The 21,099-nt window shown below is 36.2% G+C and overlaps 1 protein-coding gene across 1 annotated transcript in view; it reads left to right on the top strand.

Moving 5' to 3' along the window:
- The window catches only part of LOC145684654 (uncharacterized), a 66,699-nt gene extending 56,856 nt beyond the window's left edge, over nucleotides 1-9,843 (top strand). The window contains exon 10 of the mRNA XM_081757045.1: nucleotides 9,627-9,843. The gene's annotated coding sequence lies outside the window, so the exon portion shown is untranslated. The remainder of the gene's footprint in view (nucleotides 1-9,626) is intronic.
- Nucleotides 9,844-21,099: the final 11,256 nt, after the last annotated feature.

The following is a 21,099-nucleotide window of genomic DNA, read 5'->3' as shown; positions in this document are numbered from 1 at the left end:
CTGGAAAAAATGTTGGGTGGGCACGGATTCCGGAAAGCCTTTCATCACGAAATATCATAATTGCTAATAACGGCATGTCAGAAGTCCCTAAAGGTCATGAAAAGTTGCAACGAAACTTTGTGTAGGGACAATAATGCAAAAAGAAACGAAGTACGGGAAGGAGTGGATAGAAGCCATTGAAATTGTGTGTAGATGTTGTATATGTAAAATAAGGCAATTCGTGTTTCTCAATTGTCCCCATCTGATTTGCTTCAACTTTGGCACACTAAGAGTAAACAGAAATCGAAACGTGTTTCTGTTTATGTGCAAAAACATTGTAAGAGACAAAGGCGCCTTCTGAAATACTATAAAATACGCCATAGGTAGGGAACTGCTAGTATTAAAATAGCGAAATGTTACCAATAGATAGATGACCTAAAAGTTAGAATCAATACAGTGAATTTCCAGTGTGTCCTCTTTCTATCCTCAAAAGTTCAAGTTCAAAGACTAAACATTGCCCACTCTAGCGTGGTACAAAAAGACAGACAAACGAGCAATTGCCATATAAACAAAACACGTGTCGATTTATTTTCTGTTTACTTTTGATGTGCCAAATTTGAAGCAAATCGGATAGGGACAATTGGGAAACAGGAATTGCCTTATTTTACATATACAATATCTACGTACAATTTCATTCGCTTCGATCTACTCCTTCCTGCACTTCTACGATAATATTTACTTCTTTCTGTCCCAAATCTGCCTGTCCACACAAACTAAAACACATGTTTGCTTACTATTTGCATTTGTCATTAAACAAAATTTCGTTGCAAATCTAGATATCCTTTAGGCAATTCTGACGTATATTTATTAGCATTTTTGATAATTCGTAATCAAAGGTTTGGAAGGGACTGTGCCCCACCCAACTCTTTTTTTAGGAAAATATGAAACACATATTCCATCATTTTACGTATACAATATCTGTGCACAATTACATTGACTTCAGTCCACTTCTTCTTTCCTTTAGGGCGTTAACTTTCAAAATTTTGGGTGGTGTTTTTTGCACTTTAAAACAGTTTTACCGCAGAAAATGAAAGAAAAGAAATATTCGTTTCCTTTTTGCGTATTGCCCCTACACAAACTTTCGTTGCAACTCATCATGTCTTTTAGACACTTCTGACATACTGTTATTAGGACTTTTGATATTTCGTGATCTTTGCGTTTAATGTCCCACTATTATGCCTGTTAGGTTAAGGGAGACCATAATTAAAGCAAGTGAATTATGGAAGGAAATCTGAGTGTCCCGAGAAAACCGACGAGCACGATGTTGTCCACTTCAAGCTTACTTGCCTTGGGAACGAACCAAGTACTCCACCCTCATATCAGAGTTGAAGCGGGTCGTGGGTCAGTGGGTCGAGTTTTCTGAGTGGATCAGTGGATAACGTGTCAACAGCATGTGACGAACTCCGACCCACCACCCACCATGAGCCACTGCGACCCACCGACTCACTCTGATATACCGACCCACTCTACTTACTGCATTGCAGACAGTATCTTCTGAACAGTATATTCTCTTTACCCTCCACCCTAGCCATAGGAACTTAATACACGTTTCTGATTGGTTGCAGTTTGCGATAGTCCATACCTTCTGGTGTATGTATTGTGTTTTATAGTAATTGAAGAAAATTGTCACTTTGTTGGAATTAAAGAAGAAAATTGAAGAAGCAGTGGAAGTTAAATTAATATCATGGCAGTCAAGCTAAAACACAATGAGCCCTGCGGGTCTTCCGATCCGTTGTTACTACTACTACTACCTATACTATGGATTCGTGTAGCAAGACTGCACGCGTAACGTAAGTAAATCACTTTTCTGAGTATTATTTATCATATTTTAATGGAAAAAGTGTTATGGAAACGTAATAAAAAATAAAATATAAGAATTAAAAATGTTCCTCTGAGCCGGGTTTGAACCCACGCCAAAAGTAATTATAATTACTAACCAGTTGTGCTAGCAGTCTCGGCCACGAAGACCGACAATAGTAGGTGGTTCATTTCTACTATATTTAAGGTAGATGGCGAGAAACGGATACTTCAACTAATTAGAACCGCGTATTTAGCTTCTATTGATAGGGTCGAGAGTCCTTTAAAAATATGCTTCTGAACACTGGTGAATTTGTCTACATTTTACTTTCAAGGCCTCCATTACCCTTCCTTTTTCATTTGCTTCTGTTTACTTACCTGAGATGAGTATCTCTAAGTGAAAAAAGAACTTCAGGCATTTTTGGACATTGATATTTGTAATTGCAATAATAGCAGTAGGCCTTATACTACTAATTGGCTTTCAAGACACAGAGGGTGAGTTTTTAGAGGATCTCCTACTGGAAACAATACATTTTTGAATCACTATAATATATAAATTATTATATAAAAATGGATGTAACTATATAGGCCTGATTATCACGGGCAAATTGCAAAGTCAAATAAAATTATGTTTGGTATATAGTTAGGCCTTAATCCAAACATGGATGTTATCATACCACTTTCATTATAATAATATCTTAAGGGGGTGGTGGGATCCGAATTTTTGCGAAAAAACATTCAGTATTTTACAAGCCGTTAAACTTACGGAGCTGAAATTCAGTATATTAACTCCTTGTTGAAAATAACCACAACGTCTCATAGCATTGTTTAAAATTCTTCTTTATGAGGGTGGGCGGTACTTTCTATTTATGCAAAATTGGTAGTGGGTTGGTTTGTAAAAATAACCGAAAACGATCGATATTAGTTGAGAAACAATTTCACAAACAAGTTGAGAAACAGAAACTATGCGCTTTCTACTATAATAATTGCTGAAGCTTAGGTTTATTATATGGAGCGGTTAGGGTACAGGGCAATCAAGCAATAAATTTGTGAGAAAAATATACATAAGATTTGTAATGTACGCTTAATTACACGAAAATTTTAAGTTTGGACTGTATGTTGGTCTACTCACCTTGATTTGGGACTTCCAAATTTCATGCGCTTTTCCACTAAAAAGTATCGGTATTCAACAAGGAAATAATTATACCATGATAATTTAATTGAAAATCATCGAAATTTGGCCCATGACGAATACTTTACCATTTTATATCGTAAAGGTCAGATCCACCGTTATTGTAACAGACCGGTGCTTGAGCGAGTGACCGTAAAAATTCAAACTCCGATAAGTTAGAATTTCACAATCTGGTTTTATTACAAGTATAAACTCTTTAGTCAATAGAGAAGAGGCTGTGTATCATGTGTCAGCGTTATTAACGATGTGTTTTGGTAGGTGGTGGGGTGGAGCGGGTCGGTAGGTGGTGCGTCCCAGTGAGTCATGTTGGATGGTGGCTCCGAATGGGTCATGGTGGTTTGTGTGTCAGAGTGGGTCACGGTTGTTGAGGCGTCATAGTGTGTCATGGTGGATGGTGGGTCAAGTTTTCATTGACCCACGCCATCACTGCCTCAGATAGTTCAGTGCTCGCGATCCCGTGTTGAATTCCCGGTGGGAGATCCTTTGAAATTGTATATGTCCTCGATGTATCTGTGTTTGTGTCCCTGTCGTTCAAAGTTACTGGAAATAACTGTAAAACTAGTATTACTAATAGTACGTATAATAAAGACACGTTACGGAGATACTTTGGGTGAATCAGAAAACAAAGTGGTCTGAGGCATTTTATGTCTATTTTTGTTTTTTAATTTAAATTTGAACTCTCTCGACTATAGTATTTTATCATGACAGAAATCAGTGTGTTTCGTCGTTATCGTAAACGTGTACAATTTCCTTCATAAACGAGTGTTTTTTGACTTTTACTTAACAGAGCAGGCTTAGCGTCGAGGTGTGAGCATTCGTTTCGTAATTCAGGGGTCCCGGGTTCGATTCCCGTTGAGGTAAGCTGTTTTTATCAACTCCAATATTCATCCTGATGTGTATTAAAGTGAAAAATATTCAATTTCTTTCGTTCTTAAAAGTTAGAGTGGAGACGGCTTTCTTCACAGGAGAAATACTAGCAAAATGACGTCACATGTCTGTCTAGAACCTTGATTCGTGAAAACGTAACGTGTTAGCAAACAATTCATGAATACAACACCTAAGGGTCATGCTTAGGGCCTAGTATGAGTCATAAATGTGTTTGAAACGATATTGTTTCCGAGCAATTATTCCAAACGTCTTCCACTATTACTCCTACTGCTAGAAATAATAATATTTTCGTTTGCCATTTCCAACACGTTCCATATATCCGTTCAACCAAAATTTGTAAATAAGAACTATTCTTTTTTATATTGGTATATATATTTTGTTAAAATATCAATATAACGAATACATAATCCAAAGTCTCTTATCGAAAGAAAGCATGCTACTGTGTATCGTGGTGAAGACAAATCCTACTTAATTTCTGTCTAGGTATCCGAAGTTTCGATATTAATATTGTCCAAGAGCTGACACCTTCTTTCACCCCCCTCGTTTCCTTGCGGACGCTAAACCCTCGAAACTATCTCTTATCCTTTCTTTTTCTTTTCCTATCAACTTCAGTATGCTTATTTACATTGCAATAGGACATAATATTAAGGTCTTAAATTTTCAGTTATAATAATAATAATAATAATAATAATAATAATAATAATAATAATAATAATAATAATAATAATAATAATAATAATGGTATTTAAATTTTTAAAGTTGCCTTAAAATTAGGCAAAACTTACAGATAAGTCGGGATTTCGGGAGGGTGTCTGGATCTCCAGGACACACCTCTGCAACTACGAAAATTTTAAACGAAAGCGTTCTACTATAGATTCATGTAGAAAGTATTCTACTGTAAGTTTTGAGGAAAATAACTGTAATAAAAATAACTGAATATCACTGAACATTAAGGCATATAATAAAATAAATTTTAGGATATGCAGAAGTAATTATAAAAGCTTTGCTACAAAATGCCTACACAGACCATAATAAATTCAATGAGCTCCAAAATACAAAGTAACAAAATAGCATATATGAGATTCAGTCTACAAAACAATTGTTACTTAAAGAATGGTCATGCACTATTTCGAGAATCGAGATAAATCGATAAATGTTTACGATACTTTCTGTCTCGTCTCGATTTCCATCTCCAAAGCGAGACAATAATTTGAGTTAGCCTTGTCCCGTCTTGAATGTAAAATGTTAACTCTCGTCTGAATTTTGTTTGTTTTGTTTCAGAAACGGTTTTAGAAATTCCTCTTCTCGTGAGCAACACTAAACAAAACCCAAACGTTCTTGTCAAATGTTAAATTTTTGGTTGTATGTTATGCCATGAGCTATAATAAGCTCCTAACTTTTAACCTTCTATGAGATAATAATAATAATAATTATTATTATTATTATTACTATTATTATTCCTGAAGATTTGATAATTCAAGTATTGAAACATCTGAGTATTCAAATGTCAGAAGAAAATAAAACGTGTGTCATCGCCGATCAACCGCCACGAAAAAAGTACTGGTCATTCGTGGATCCGATTCGATTCGACTACCTTCATATTACTGGTCGAGCGCCTTGACCACTTAACCACGATTACTACGGAGCAATTGATTTGTCATCAGTTTTTTTACGAGTATAATACACATGCCGTATTTGATTCAAAATAAAGAAGTTTTGTAGTTTGTTTTTTAAAAATCTGTAATATTGATAATTTAGTGAATACAGTGATATAATGCTCTCCGAGTCCTCAATTACATATTGCTGTGTTTTGCCAATCAATCTGACGATTAAGAAACTACTGTTTTGAGCGAACAGAAAAGGCTCTTTATTTAGGCGAGCTGGAAGAAGTAACGCTTTAGATGGGTGGTTAGCGATGTAGTACCGTAATCCGACAATCCGTGTTCCATTCTCGTCTTCGCTGTTTACACTTTTTAAAATATTTCATTTACAAGGCTGAGCTCCAGTTGGATGCTGCTAAATGAAAGATAATCTGCAGTGGAGAAACTCAATGATGATGTAATCCTGATAATAAAGGAAGGAAAATGAATGTAGAAAACGAGCTACAGAGTTAATTTTCTCAATGGTTCTATATTTGATATTATCTGTTAATTTCATGCATTTATAAGTTGTTGTTTATTGAAGCTATATTCTCTCCTTTTCTCTTTGTGTCTTAATGTGTAAAATTTCATAATTATTATACAAATCATGAACCCTCAGTTATATTTGCAAGCTAACAGGAAATAGGACTACTTTAGTACGGATAAGTTCTCCAACTCATTTAAGTGTTATCGAATTTTGCATTTTTAACATTTCCAAATAATTCAACAATAGTTACCATTTTCAGAAATTATTTAACGAAAAGTGAAATAAACAATTTGTTTTTTCGAAATAGTATTACATATGCATCAGTAGCGCCGAAACTTAGGATCTCACGCACTGTTAAACCCCCAAAATGTTCATTGAGGGTTGAGTTCTTTCCCCCAAATGATCCATCCATACTTTTAAGTGATTTGAAGGTAGGGCTACTGTTAATAGTTTTAAAACTCAGCGCAAAGCTTTGAGTTAGTTACAAAAATAACCTACGATACATACCTAATAATCTGTCCGTATATTATTTGATACGCGGATATGTATAGTTATTTGAGCTAAGTAAACTTATTTACATAATCCTCATTTGAGTTAATTATAAGATTAACTGAGTCCCCCGACTGTTATCTTTTCATCAGCGCTGCTAATATCTGTGTATTTTTTTCAAGTGGCTGTGTATAGTTCTACGTGTGTATCATACAAACAAAAAGTACTGTGAGTACAAGTATCCAAAGACTCCCTTTTGTCATTTCGTTAGCCAGCGTTTCGCTCCACTTCTACACGGAAACACTCTTTACAATTTGTGCTTTTAACAGTTGGGGGCAACTTTCACGCTGCTGTGCTAGCTACTACCAGGCGTAATTAATCTTGGAGCAAGCGTCAGTTGGGTTGCCTATCTCACGCATTTTATGCCCCAAGAATTTCCGTGGCTCGCTGTACAACGATGTTATCAATTACCCTGTAATACATATCACCTGCAAGTGGTGTTTGCCCATCTCACTTAAGACATCTTTACATGTGTTCTTACATTATATATATATTCCTGCTTTTTCATTATGGTAAGATAAATATTTTAGTTAAAGAAGTAAGGAATTATTTTCAACGACCGGTGGAAATGCTGCACACAAATAGAGTTGAAAAATCGAAATTATCCTGAATATCAACTGTAAATGGATTTTAACACTATAAAAGACATCTTTACTTATCTCAAAATTGTGTGATCCTTAACGCACGGTCGTATCAAGTGACCGGAGATCTAGAAATGATCATAACAGTGCAGGAGAGCGAAAGGGAGAAGGATGAGAATTGTTCTCCAAATATTGGAAAAGAATCACTTTTTATCTCGGAAACAAAATCTTCATTCACTGACGTGAGCTGAAATTCAGTGGTGCCATTCGGAGAATCAGCATTCGACTCAAAGCGTACTTGCCTTCAAACTTACCTCGCTGTAGGGCTAATTCTGGAAGTAAATCTAACAATATTGGTACCGTTGGAAAGATAATTTAATACCCTACAAATTTTGATTAGGGATATTCTTTCCATATCTCAACTCTTTGGAGAGATACAGAGCAAAAAAGAAAATATTAAGATGAAAATATGTCAGTTTTTAATGTTCATGTTAAATTTTCGAAAAAAATCGTTGGGTCTATGCAAAGTATGAATAGACAAAATCGTAAAGCAAACTTTACAGATAAAACCGGAAAAAGAATTTAATAATATCTTGATTTGTTTTGAAGATATGGCCTTTTATTAGAAATGCTCATTGTTTAGCTTCAGTAGAGGGGGGAGGGGTGTCCGGGGGGAACTTCCGCTCGTATCAAGCGACCGGCGGTGTAGAAATGATCAGGATAGTGGACTTGATGGTTTAAGACCACCGGTTGCTTTTACTCTCTCGGAATGATCCAATTTCTTATTTTGGAGACTTTTCCAGATTCTGCCTCCTGACTATAAAAGAATAAGCAGATATCAACATGTTATAAAACTTGCAAGCCCTACCCTTTCTGTTTTCATCTCTTTTTTTCCCCATCAAGGACATCATCATCATCATCATCATCATAGGTATTCAGACATTACTGACAAGTCACTTGCTGCAGCTGAGAATGATCTATGCCCCACGGTCTTCCACTAACTTCATCTTCACACATGATTTTTCTGAAATGAAATCCTTGAGTTTTACATCCCACGCTTATGCCGGCTAGCCTAAAGGAGACGGTGAGGAATGAATGAAATGAATGAAATGAAGAAAGTGGGAGGAAACGGAAGAACCCCGAGGAAACCCACGCACACGGTGTTTGTCTACCATAAAGTTCATTTGGCGGGAGCTGGGATTGAACCCGGGACCCCATGCACTAGAGGTGAACGCTCTACTACTGAGCCACCGCGGCCCCTATGATTTTTCTATTTTGGTATCGTCCGTTAATTGTAGTCTCCTTCGCTTCTCTCTATCCTTCCTGCCACCATACCGTACAGTTCACATGATAGTTCCTATTCCTCTTGTCAATAATAGCTAAAAATGTTCTTTTCTCCATCACCATTTTTAACGCCCTCTCATTCGTTTCCCTCTCAACCCAGCTAATTATCTCCATTCTTCTCCACAACCACATTTCGAAATCTTTTATCATCATTTTTTGTAATGTTCATATTTGTGACCCATACAGCACAATACTCTATACAAAGCATTTTATGAATCTTTTTCTCAATTCTTTGTTCAAGGTGCCGCAAAATTGAATTTTCTTCCTCCTAAAGACTTTCTTCGCAATTCTTATCCTTGCTTTTATTTCACATTCACACTTCATATCATCACTAATAATACTACCCAGATATTGAAAACTAGTCACCTGTTCTACTTTCTCCCCTTCTACTTCTATATTTGACAACTACCCCTTCGTTTTAATCACCATGACTTTTGTCTTTCTAACATTTATCTTCATCTCATATTCTTCACAACCCTTCCTCAAGTTTCTAACATCTTGTTGATTTTCTCTTCAAATTCTGCTACAAGCGCCATATTTTCAGTAAATCGTACACATGCTAATCATTCTACCCCCGTTTGAAATACACGTACACAAATATACAAAACTGCTGAAGTACATTTTTAATTAATTTAAATTATAAATTTAATTAGGTATTTCATGTCTTCTTAAGGAATTCCGAGATATGGGTATTGTATTATAAAAATTGCAAAGCCTGCCAGCTTTTCCTTTCCTTTCTTTTCTTCTCTTATAGGACATATATCTAGAAACGCTGAAATACCAGCGTTTTTAATCACTTTAACTGAAAAGTTTGAAAACCACATTTTATATTTCTAACCTTAAAGGATTTAGAAATATAGAACATCTTATTATAATAACTGAAACTCACGTACTCCCTTTTTCACGTCGAGTTTCCAAAAATCCTACCTTGCGTCAGAAATGCTATCCCCCGTCTAAATTCCAAGTTTCTAGCTTCAAAGCAGTTTAGTGTAGGCGTTGATAAATCAGCCAGTCAGAACTCCTTTTATTTATACCTAGGTATATAGATTACAAATTGAGTATACCATAATCTCAAATTAATTAATTAATGTACACTTTTTATATTTCAGTTTGAGAGAACTCCATGAGCTTAGGGATTGGAAAAGAAGAATTGTCAACAAAAAACAATTTTATTTTTATTATCATTATTATTAAATACGTCGTTAGGAAACTAATAATACAATTGTACTTTACGTAATTTATTACGCCCACTAATTCACTACTTATGTTTTTGTATTGTCTAATTGTGTATATGTGCATCCATTAATAAATGAATTGTCTGTGCAATGTTGTTTGTTTGTTTGTTATATTATAACTTCCTTAAATATGTAAACTAATGCTATAGCTACTCTTGAATGGTGCAAGAGTAATTAATATCAATGTAGATCACTAAATACAGCTTAGACTGTTTGAGTTTTTATACTTGATTCTTGCAGAGCATTCACCTCTGGTGCATGTAGTCCTTGATTCGATTCCAGCTCGCACCAAGTGAGCTTTGTGGTGAACAAACATCGTGAACATAGGTTTTCTTAGGCTTCTCCCGTCTCTACCACTGTCTGCATTCCACCATTACATTCATTCTCATCATCATGGTCTCCTATAGCCTAGCGGGCACAACTATTGATGTAAAACTTACAGATTTCTTTTTTCATTTCATTGATTCTTGTAAGTTTAAAATTACACATCGTACGAAATATTTGTTTAGTTATTAGTTCTCTCGTTGCTATCTGCATAACGTACGCGTCATTGATGAGGGAGTCCCGAGTTCGAGTCCTGGAGGCAGGCCATGTAGTTCGAATCTCATGTTAAGAATAGGTCTACATCTTGTATAGTGTCGCTGCTGAAAGATATGATACTTTGAAATCAAATTTTAAAGAAAAATGGTTGTTAAAAGTACAACAACGGCTAGAATATCGCTAGACTTTATAAAACACATTTTACTTTTAGCTTGAAATCTTCAATAATGAATTAAACTCAAGTTTGAGGCAGATTGTGAACTATAGCAACAATACTCAATGCTACTTAATATTTAAGTACTACATAGAAATTTAAAGTATTATCATAATTTCCATTACTGTTAGTAAAAATAAAAATGTAATAAGCGTATCCCGGTTTCCTAAGGGTTAGTCAAAAAATGTTCACTATATTTGGAAACGACTTTTGGACACAGTAGGTCACTTCACATATCACCGACTCTCTCTGAACACCCCAGATGACTATATTCACCCCCTTTTAGATACAGTTTCTCAAAGTATGTTCCAAATGTGTTCGCAGAATGTGACATAACTTTGTTTTCGAAATGTATGCCGAGGTTTAAGAATTAAAGCTTTTTGGACACGCGGAGCACACTTTACAAACACAATTTTCTCCTCAAAAACTGTTCAAAAATGCTTAAATGTATCAATAGTATAGGTAAAATTGTAAAACCGGTACTTAAAAACTGTGTTTTTTATCAATAAATATATGTATTGCCTCGTTAGCACCAAAATACTTGTAAAAACGCACCCGTGCTGAACACCATCCAAAAGATTTCGCCCTCCGTGTTCAAAGGGTAAAAACTGTTTATTTCAATTTAATTATTTTAAAATAGGATAAATCATGATTTTATCCTGTAGTCAAGGTTGCTCATCAGGGGGGCAAGGTGGGGCCCTCGCCCCCTAGAGGAAATTGTACTTCAGAATATCGACAATCCAATAGATTTTTTTGCATTATTTACAGGAAAATTTGAAACTATTTTTGAAACGTCGCTTATACTTGCCCCCCCCCCCCCTTTGGAAACCACAACATGGGCGCCATTGCCTGTAGTACTCAGCAAGCATAAGGCTTCTGAGATTCAACTATGATATAGGTCCTACATAATCTGTCTAACTTTCCTTTATCGGTTAGATAAAAGTGATTCATTCCCCACTAGAAAAGCTTTTATAGCATTATTATGGAAAAAGAATAGTGTTTGATACTCCTTCCCCCACAGCTAATTGAAATTACCAAACATTTAGAAAGGTGAGAACCCTAGCCATCAGAGTTAACTGTACGAGTATTACCATTTCTGAAAATATAGACGAAATGAAATGTTGCCCTGTAGTAATTCAATCACGCACTGATGGTCACTCATCATCACCTTTAAGTTACACTTTGCAGTTCAGATACGGAAAAATCCATCATAAGTAATTGAGATGATTGAACAGATAGTATATTTAAATTTGTTCAGTTTCCCTGCATTATTATTATTATTAGAGACCCTGGCAATATAGTTAATGTACTTACGATAAACCCCTGTTCAATTCCCGGTGGGAGGTCATGTGGTTTGGATGGATGGATGAGCTAGAGTTTTAGCGTTTATTTTCAGCACAGAGGCTAAATGAGAAATGGATCCACAACGTAACGTGGGAGAAAAACCACATGAGCTCTGGCCGGGAATCGAATCACGTCTCCCCCCGCCAAAGATATGTATATATTAACCATAGCCACGAGGGAGCTCTCATGAGTTTTGAATCTCAAGATAAGATATAGGTCCATGTCTCACACAGCCTCGGTGCTGAAAAGGACACTAAACAAAAATGTATTATTATTATTATTATTATTATTATTATTATTATTATTATTATTATTATTATTATTATTATTATTATTACTGCTAGTAGTAGTAGTAGTAGTATGAAGGTAACCAAGAAACTTCTGTCTCTTTTGTGGAGGTCTGCATTCAATTGGCGGTCACACTGTGAGTTGAATGCGATTGGAGATAAGGCGAAGGTCAGTTGTTGGTGTGGGTATATCCAACATACTACCTGGTTGTGGAAGTTCAGTTACACCGTGAACTTGCGTAAGGACAGAGTGAACATGGGACCTCCACAGAGCGTCATAAGGGCGTGTATGATATACGAGTTCAACCTGGGGTCAAACGCCGCTGCAGCAGGGCGGAAGATATGCCAGGCCTTTGGTGAGGGTGTCGTGACTACGAGAAAAGTGCAGCGGTGGTTTAACACGTTTAAGGACTGTGACGAAATACTCGAAGACACACCACGTGCCGGAAGACAATCACGTGTAAAAAAAATGAAGATCTTGAGGCAGCAATTGAGGCGAACAGTGGCCATACATGTACCACAATTCAGTTTGGATCCAGTTCAGGAGGAACTGGAGCTACAATTCAGTTTGAGTGGAGAAACCATTCGGCAGCACTTCCATCAACTTGGGAAGCACTACAAGTTGGGTCTATGTGTCCCACATTATTTGACTCCGGGCCCGAAGGCAAAGCGAGCGGACAGCTGTGTTTCATGCTGTCTAGTCTGACGAAGGAGCTGTTTCTGGACACAGTGTTGACATGTGATAAGAAGTGGGTTTTGTACGGAGCTCCGCGGCGCTATCATCATTGGTTAGCATCCCATGAACCGGTTCCAACACAGCCGAAACCAACACTATACCAGAAGAAGGTCTTCCTATGTGTTTGGTGGACTGCTCGCGGCATCGTGTATCGGGAACTGATACCAACTGGTCAGAGCATCAATGCAACTTGTAATGTCATCAGGTGAGCCAGCACTTCTGAGTGACATATCAAGTTGAGTTGCAAAATGCACTTGATACCTTCTTCGCTTCTTGGCCCATTAAGTTCTATCGCGGTGGAATCCATGGCCTTCCAGAAAAAAATCAAAACTCTGGAGCCAGCACTTCTGAGTTGCAAAGGGCTCCGCTTGTTACAGGACAATGCTAAGCCCCACGTGGCTAGAATGACACGGGATACCATTCTACGCTTTGGATGGGAAACACTATTGCATCCGGGATACTCCCCGTACATTACACTGTCCGATTATCCCCTGCTCCATTCCTTGGATAATCACCTTAGAGGACGCAAGTTCAAATCCCTATTAAAGTTGCAAAATGCACTTGATACCTTCTTCGCTTCTTGGCCCATCAAGTTCTACCGCGGTGGAATCCATGGCCTTCCAGAAAAAAATCAAAACTCTGGAGCCAGCACTTCTGAGTTGCAAAGGCGTCCGCTTGTTACAGGACAATGCTAAGCCCCACGTGGCTAGAATGACACGGGATACCATTCTACGCTTTGGATGGGAAACAGTATTGCATCCGGGATACTCCCCGTACATTACACTGTCCGATTATCACCTGCTCCATTTCTTGGATAATCACCTTAGAGGACGCAAGTTCAAATCCCTATTAACACTGCGTTGATCGCGCCCTCCACCTTTACGTGAGTGGTCGCGCGTTCTATTATTGTAGAACATCAGTATTTTTCTATAGCGATATGATTTTTAGCGATATTCGATCTTGGGTATGTTAGTTATAGTATTATACACGTTTTAAAATATTTTAAAATCATTTTGTTTGATTAATACAAGAACATTGACAGAAATAAACATTTGGTATATCGTATCTAATATATGACAAGGTTGAACTGAAAATCGAGCAAGTGTTTCGGTATAAGTGTTCATATAACAGCATAAATTTTTTATATTATACGTCGTACAGGTAGAATGATTTGATGTACTCTTTTTGAATGACTGCCTACTCCAAGCAATCGTCACACACGCTTTTCGTTGGTCTGGGCACACAAATCTCTGACATTTTCCGAAAGAGCTTACTTGTTGACTTGTTGCGAGAATGGCAACAAAGGACACATTTTCCAAACCCAGAATCTCCGTCTTGTGGTAATGGAACACCTTCATTGAAGCCAACCAGAAGTCTTCCTCTACGTCGAAGCTCGTTTGGCAAGGATTCCACGGCTAAACGTTGGCTTATTGTTGGTTTTATAAACCTAGATCAAAACCTAGATCCTGGGGGAAATTCTTTCGTCTGACATTCTCATTATTCTTATTTGCTCTAAATAGATTAAGAGCATTAACACCAGCTACATTTTTTCCTCAATTCATTATCAATTAGGCATTAAAAAGATGCCTTGTGGGCCAAACCTATGAAAAGCTGGTATTATATTGAAATAGGAGCGTCATTTCAGATTTTACTTTGGGGGGGGGGGGGGCAAGATCCCTGGATGTAAGTAAAATTTCGTGTTTTTCACTGATTTACTACTATTCTATTGATAGAATCTATTTACATCTCAAACGCAGTGGAGGGGGCAAATGCCCCTCCCTGCCCCCTAAATGACGCCCCTGTATTGAAATTGCGAGTTCGTGGGTTTTTTGGCATTATGTGATCTACATATCAGCGAAAAGGTTCTACGTTCTTCTCTCTACAGATATAAAACGCACGAGTATCGAGAGAAGGTGGTGCAGCAAGATCCATGACTTCAATACTGGCTTGTACTGGAACATTTTCTTCTTCTTCTTCCGGTATATTGCCCGTACATCTTCGGTATCACTGCACTCAACTTTTTCCTCATCAAAATCTTCCTCGAACTCCTACATGTCTTCAATCCCAAATGTACTTTCACAGTCACTTTCTGCCTCTACTAACTAAAGACGCACTTGTTCTCTGTCATACATTGACATTTCATATATTACAGACACGTATTCGACAAAAATAACGTGAAAATGTAAAACGAAATAAATCACTAATACGAAACAAACTTGTACGCCAATAGTCGCACGATTTACAATAGTAGAACACTTATAAAATCATGGAACAAATCTGAGCAGGTGTAAGAACGAGCGCTGAAAATTGACTCGAATGTACAGAAGGTTTTCGGAGAAAGATACATAACCGCTTAAGGTCGAGCGTGTTGCCAATTGCTCAGGATTCTAAAAATAAAACACCTGTTCTACAATAGTAGAACGCGCGACCACTGCAGTATTAAAGTTGCAAAATGCACTTGATACCTTCTTCGCTTCTCGGCCCAGCAAGTTCTACCTCGGTGGAACCCATGGCCTTCCAGAACCTTGACATAAGGTCGTCCATGCTAATAGGAACTATTTTTGATCTTTCAATTACATCTTAGGTGACATATCGATGTTCGAAGGTGATGGGTGAAAAAAGCCACAGAACTTTCTTGGTTATCTTTATAGTAGTAGTAGTAATAATAGTGTTTGAGTAAAAGCTCTTGTTTGATGAAAACGTAGTAACTAGTGTTGTCACGAAGCTTTTACGAGGTGTGATCAAATAGGCAATCAATACAGTGAATGTGATCAATATGGTGAATAATTTTATTAGAAGCAGAGTAATAAGCTTACATGGAATTTGATTTAATCTTCTTCAAAGTACTGTCTTTAGCTAACAATGAACTTATCCCAACTTTAAATCCATGACTATAACCATTTCTGGAAGGCTTCTTTTGGAAGGGTATTCAGCTGCTCTCTTGTGGCCTTCTCAATGTCAGGAATTTTGTCAAAACGTTTTTTTTTTCCTTTACGCACAGTTTATTTTTTTTTAAAAAAAAGATCAGACGTTGCATGGTGCTATATCTAGAAAGCACAGCGACACAATTTTTTTTTTCGATCAAAAGCAAGGGTTGGTACGGCGGGTTTTCATGGCGAAGAAGGAAGCCATTTGCCTATTTAATTGGCGGTTAAAATGTTTCCACGGGCCCATACGAGATGTTTAGTTTTCAGAAAGCTCTCGAATAGACATTCGCCTGTTTCAACAAATCATTTGTGCCACTTTTTGCATGTTTCCATCGGTTTTTGACGTCATAGGACATTTCGATCGTTGTTCGTTTTCAATTGATTTCTTGCCTCTTTTGAATCGCTCACACCACTTGTAAACAGTCCTCAATGACACTCCTTCATCACCGTACACTGACTTATAACATTTAGTAAGCTTCTTCGGTATTTTTGCAGCGTCAAACAAAACTTTATGTTAGCGCGCGACAGACACTCTTAATACGTCCTCACTCCTCTGCCTCTGGAAGCCAACTAACATGTCACAACTCGTTCAAACTTAACACTGACTGTACCAAAGGTTTAAGTTACCGGAATTACTAGTTGAAATGCAAACAAAATCGATAGACGGCACTACAACTAAAATCACTGTACTTTTCGATTAGATCTTGTAGGTTTTCTATTAACATGCATGCCCGGTATGGGACTCTGTAACTGAAGTTCATTCTCAAATACTAGGGAAATGCAGAAGAGATTAATAAAATGAGAAAACAGATATGATTTTACTGCTTACAATTACAGACAATTGGCAATATTTTTTCAAACTTTACTAACTAAATCCCAAACGCGTACTATATTATCAACTATCTAAAAAAACCTTCGAAAAAAATATACTGACGAACAATTATATAGTTCAAAAGTTATTTTGTTGGAAAATGTCTAATATGGGGACAAGAAGTGACATAGTTAGTACGCATACTAGCTGTGTTATTAATAGATTGGTAAGAAACTATACTTGAAAGAAAATCTTAGGAAATTAACAAATAATTTTATGATAATTATATTTCCATATATTTACATGATGAAAAGAAGCGGTTAAGTTGAAGATTATGATTGATTCAAATCTGTAACAAGTAAGCCAATTTTTTCCCCTCTACTCATTTCTGATTTCGACCAAGTACTGTGTTTAGTGGATTTTTGTTCTTTGCACTATAATTAAAGTATTATTATTATCAGTATTTGTAATTTCCAGGTATCTCTACTAAAGAGTATTTTTCCAAGTTTCAAAAACTTCGAATTGTCGATAAGAGAGGGCAGCAGCGGAAAGACACTCGATCCAAGTTTGTGTAATACACAAGCACTTGTGACATCTGACGAGAAAACTTGAAAGCTTTTCCGGCTGTGGAGAGACAAAATATTCAAAACTTAGCACAATATTCCGCCACATCAGTGGGGAATAAATGAAATTTTAAGATAATATCAGCAGAGCAATAATAACGTATTACATTTGTACATTATTATAAATATGAATATGAAATATGATGATTCAATGGTAGTGCTCTCGCATATAATGTGTGAAGGGTAATTGATTCTATTTTTTCTATTTATGAGCTTATGTTCGTGAATTTTATTCGGATTTCCTTTTTTTTCTTTCTAAGTATACCAGTATTCCAATTATTTTGCAATAGTTTATTTTCAGTTTTTGTCCCTTTCATTTAACCGCCAAGTTAGAACAGCTGTACTAAAGATTTTATTAAATAAAATCTTAATAAAGGTTCCCAAAGCCCCGATTTGTTTCGAGATAGTCAATTCTGTTATGTTGGATTCCCGACTGCTCTTCAATTGAAACCAGACACAAAAATGTTTACTATCTATCTATCTATCTATCTATCTATCTATCTATCTATCTATCTATCTATCTATCTATCTATCTATCTATCTAGATAGATAGATAGATAGATAGATAGATAGATAGATAGATAGATAGATAGATAGATAGATAGATAGATAGATAGATAGATAGATAGATAGATAGATAGATAGCCAGTTTCTTAATTTTAAATAATAATTGACATTTTTCTTACAAAAGTTACAAGATTCATTACTAACACTAATAATATTTAAATAATGACCTATGCAAATTCTATTCAAAAAACAATAATTTTTCAACAGAAGACCGATAACTGCTTTTTGGTGGTGATGGTAAAAGAAAATCAAAGGAAACTAGAACGACACTAACTAATCTTTTAATATATTTTTTTGCCACAAGCAATACTTCTGACATTTAAATGAAAACTGTGAACAACAGAATGTACACAGGCAGTGTTCGTAGTTTCAGGGAAATTTCTCTAATCTAGGGCAATTTCGTAGCTAAATTTAGCAAAAAGAGAAAAGGGATTTTTTTTAAATGTAAAAATCCAGGTAAATTCTCGCACACAGTAGTTGATCAATACAAATATCTAAGGTTTTCTTTGTTCTTCAGAAATGATACAATACAATACAATGGCAATACTGTGTCTTTTCAAAGTAGCATAATTTGTATCCAACCTTGGCTGGGTGTATTTCTATGTATTTTTTTGTAAAAAGAAAAAAAAGTAAAATAAACAGAAGCAAGAAGCAAATGAACAAAACAAATGTGGTTGGTACTTCCTTTATTGTAGCTAAATTAATGTTATCACATAACTTCTGTCATAATCTCAGACGTTCGAAGTGTTATCGTGAGACTGGACTTCGATTGTTATTGAGACTGTCATGTGCAGAAGCTTTTACGCGCACTGTTATGCCTTTTTTTTTTTTTTTTTTTTTTACACACACTGAAGACTACAGAACCTGGGCCTCTACTATTGTCCAGGATACAGCTACTTCAAACATCTGAGTGCTTGCACTGAGAAAAATCCGTTTTCCGGACAGCGGTATATTGTACAAATATACGGTATCCTCTTTCTTACTTTGGAAATCAGTATGGAACATACGATATCCATATGCTACATACGCACTGCCCTTAGATGTTACATCATGCCGTTGCAGGATGTCTGACATCTAACAGTTTTCCGTATATCACATGCGTATATTTATGTTACATTCCTCAGCTGTATGTTATATACGTTCATTTGTATGTGAGATTCGGACCGCCTATATTGTTCCATACGGAAAGTACGTATACATGGAACATTTATACGGGAAGTATTGTAAAACATGCGTTTTCAGTTATACGTCTGCTGTACGTTAAGTCCAAAAAGTACATTAATTACGCATGTAACCTATCTTTTTAAGTACGCCACCTACAATTGTTTTCTCAGTGTGCTGTTATTGAGTAAGATAAGTATACATCTAAACATTATTAGCTATTCAAAGTTGATTAAAGAGCTCCTTTGTTGCTAAGCGGTTAGCGTACGCACCTTTGGCAATGGAGCCCCGGTTTCAATTCCCGGCGGGAGCTCTTGTAGTTCGGATTCTACGCTAATCAATAAGTCCCATCTCATATAGCCTTGCTGCTGAAAAGGACGTTAAATTGAAAATCAACTCAACTCAACTCAAAACTGATTAAAATCTCCACCACCAGTGAACAAATGTGAGGGAAGAGACGACTTATTAAATTCTAGTAACCCCAGAAGACTATGAATTTTGTCCTGATACAATAACATATTTACGAACTCCACTTACAGTACGTTTGTTTTAACTTGGCACACTTCCTGCAAGTGCACTTGATTGGCTTTTAAGGTATTTTCTGCTAGCACTTACGTGAACATTTTAATCCAATAGATGTCTTATTGGTTTTGTCGTGTAGGTGAAGTTAGTTGTCAGCCAGCCCATCATATGAGATTATTGCTGTGTGGCGGGAATTTGAAATGATTAGTTGCCACACGTCAACAAGTGTGTTACACTGACTTGTGAGTGGTGTGACGTATTGCTATATTTCGTAGTGTATTGTAACTCGCAACTTAACTGCAGCGTGGCAACAACGCGTAGCAGACAGATCCATCCTTTAGGCGGGAAGCGTGCCAAGATAAAACAAACGTACTCTAGATTATAATAGTAATTGAGTAACTTTAATAATCTAGCGTTTGTCATTCAGCCAATTTCCATTATCATTTCTGTACAATTCATATTTTATTAACATAGAAATCTTCATATCTCCTTACGAAAATTGATTTGATGTACATTTACCAGTACATATGTTATTTTAAACGTGATGATTCATTTAAATTTAGCCCAGAAATGCAATTTTAATCTATGAAGGAAGGGTCTTTGAGGGCAAATATATCCAATAGGGACTATTGTTTCTAGACCTCATAAAATGTTATGAATCTGTGTAAGTTCTCATGAGTAGTTTTCGAATAAAATAGAAGAAACAAATTAATTTCTAATCATAAAATTTATGCTGATCGAGAACTACGCTATCTATTGACGTGAGACAAATACTGAAATACGTGAAGCTCTTCTATATGATACCACTAAAATGACAGTTAATGATGCATAGCAAAAAAAAATACGATTAGCTCATAAACGTTAAATTGTACTCAACTAAAATATTGACTAAAGATAGCAATCGCTAGAGCACATAGAGTTTTACAAAATACCATGTTTAAAGGTACGTTCTGATGCGTGGTTTCTGAGAAAATCGCCTAAAACGAATTTTTGTGACGTTACAAATTCTGTCGTTCGTTCTCAATAATATGGAACATTATCTATAGTTATATTTATATACCGTATATAGAAAAAAAATAGTATGCTAAATATAAGATAGTGTCTTTTAAGAGTGATAAAGACACTCCTATACGAGGTACTACATAATTTATACCGTTTACCAAACGTTGTCAGGGCCATCAAGTCAAGGAGGCTCAGGTAGAAGGTCATGCATCCAGACGAAGGCATAGAAGCGCTTTCAAAGTTTCAACTGGAAGTCCAATTTGAAAATGACTATTAGGAAGACCTAAGCGCAGATTAGAGGACAATATTGAGATGAATCTCGCAGAAATATGAATACAAAGTAGAAACTGGATCCGGTTGACTAAGTACAGAAGTTATGATGGAGAGTTTTTGTGAACGTGGCATTGAACCTTAGGCTTTATAGTCCATAGAATTGGTTAGTTAGTTAGTTAGAAATGTAAATTTATTTGATAATGTATATTTTACTAGAATGGGCTGGTTTTTCATTATATCAACAAAATTTCCTCTTACAAGTTTACACAATAAAACTTTTAGTGGAATTTAAAATTAATTCATGTTTTATAATTTTAAAATTATTTTCTATTGACTTGAA

The sequence above is a fragment of the Thermobia domestica genome, chromosome 5 (assembly GCF_964235325.1).
Source record: "Thermobia domestica chromosome 5, izTheDome1.hap1.1, whole genome shotgun sequence".
NCBI classification, from domain to species: Eukaryota; Metazoa; Arthropoda; class Insecta; order Zygentoma; family Lepismatidae; genus Thermobia; species Thermobia domestica.
Note: the sequence above shows the minus strand (reverse complement) of the source record. Positions and strands in the feature narration are given on the sequence as shown.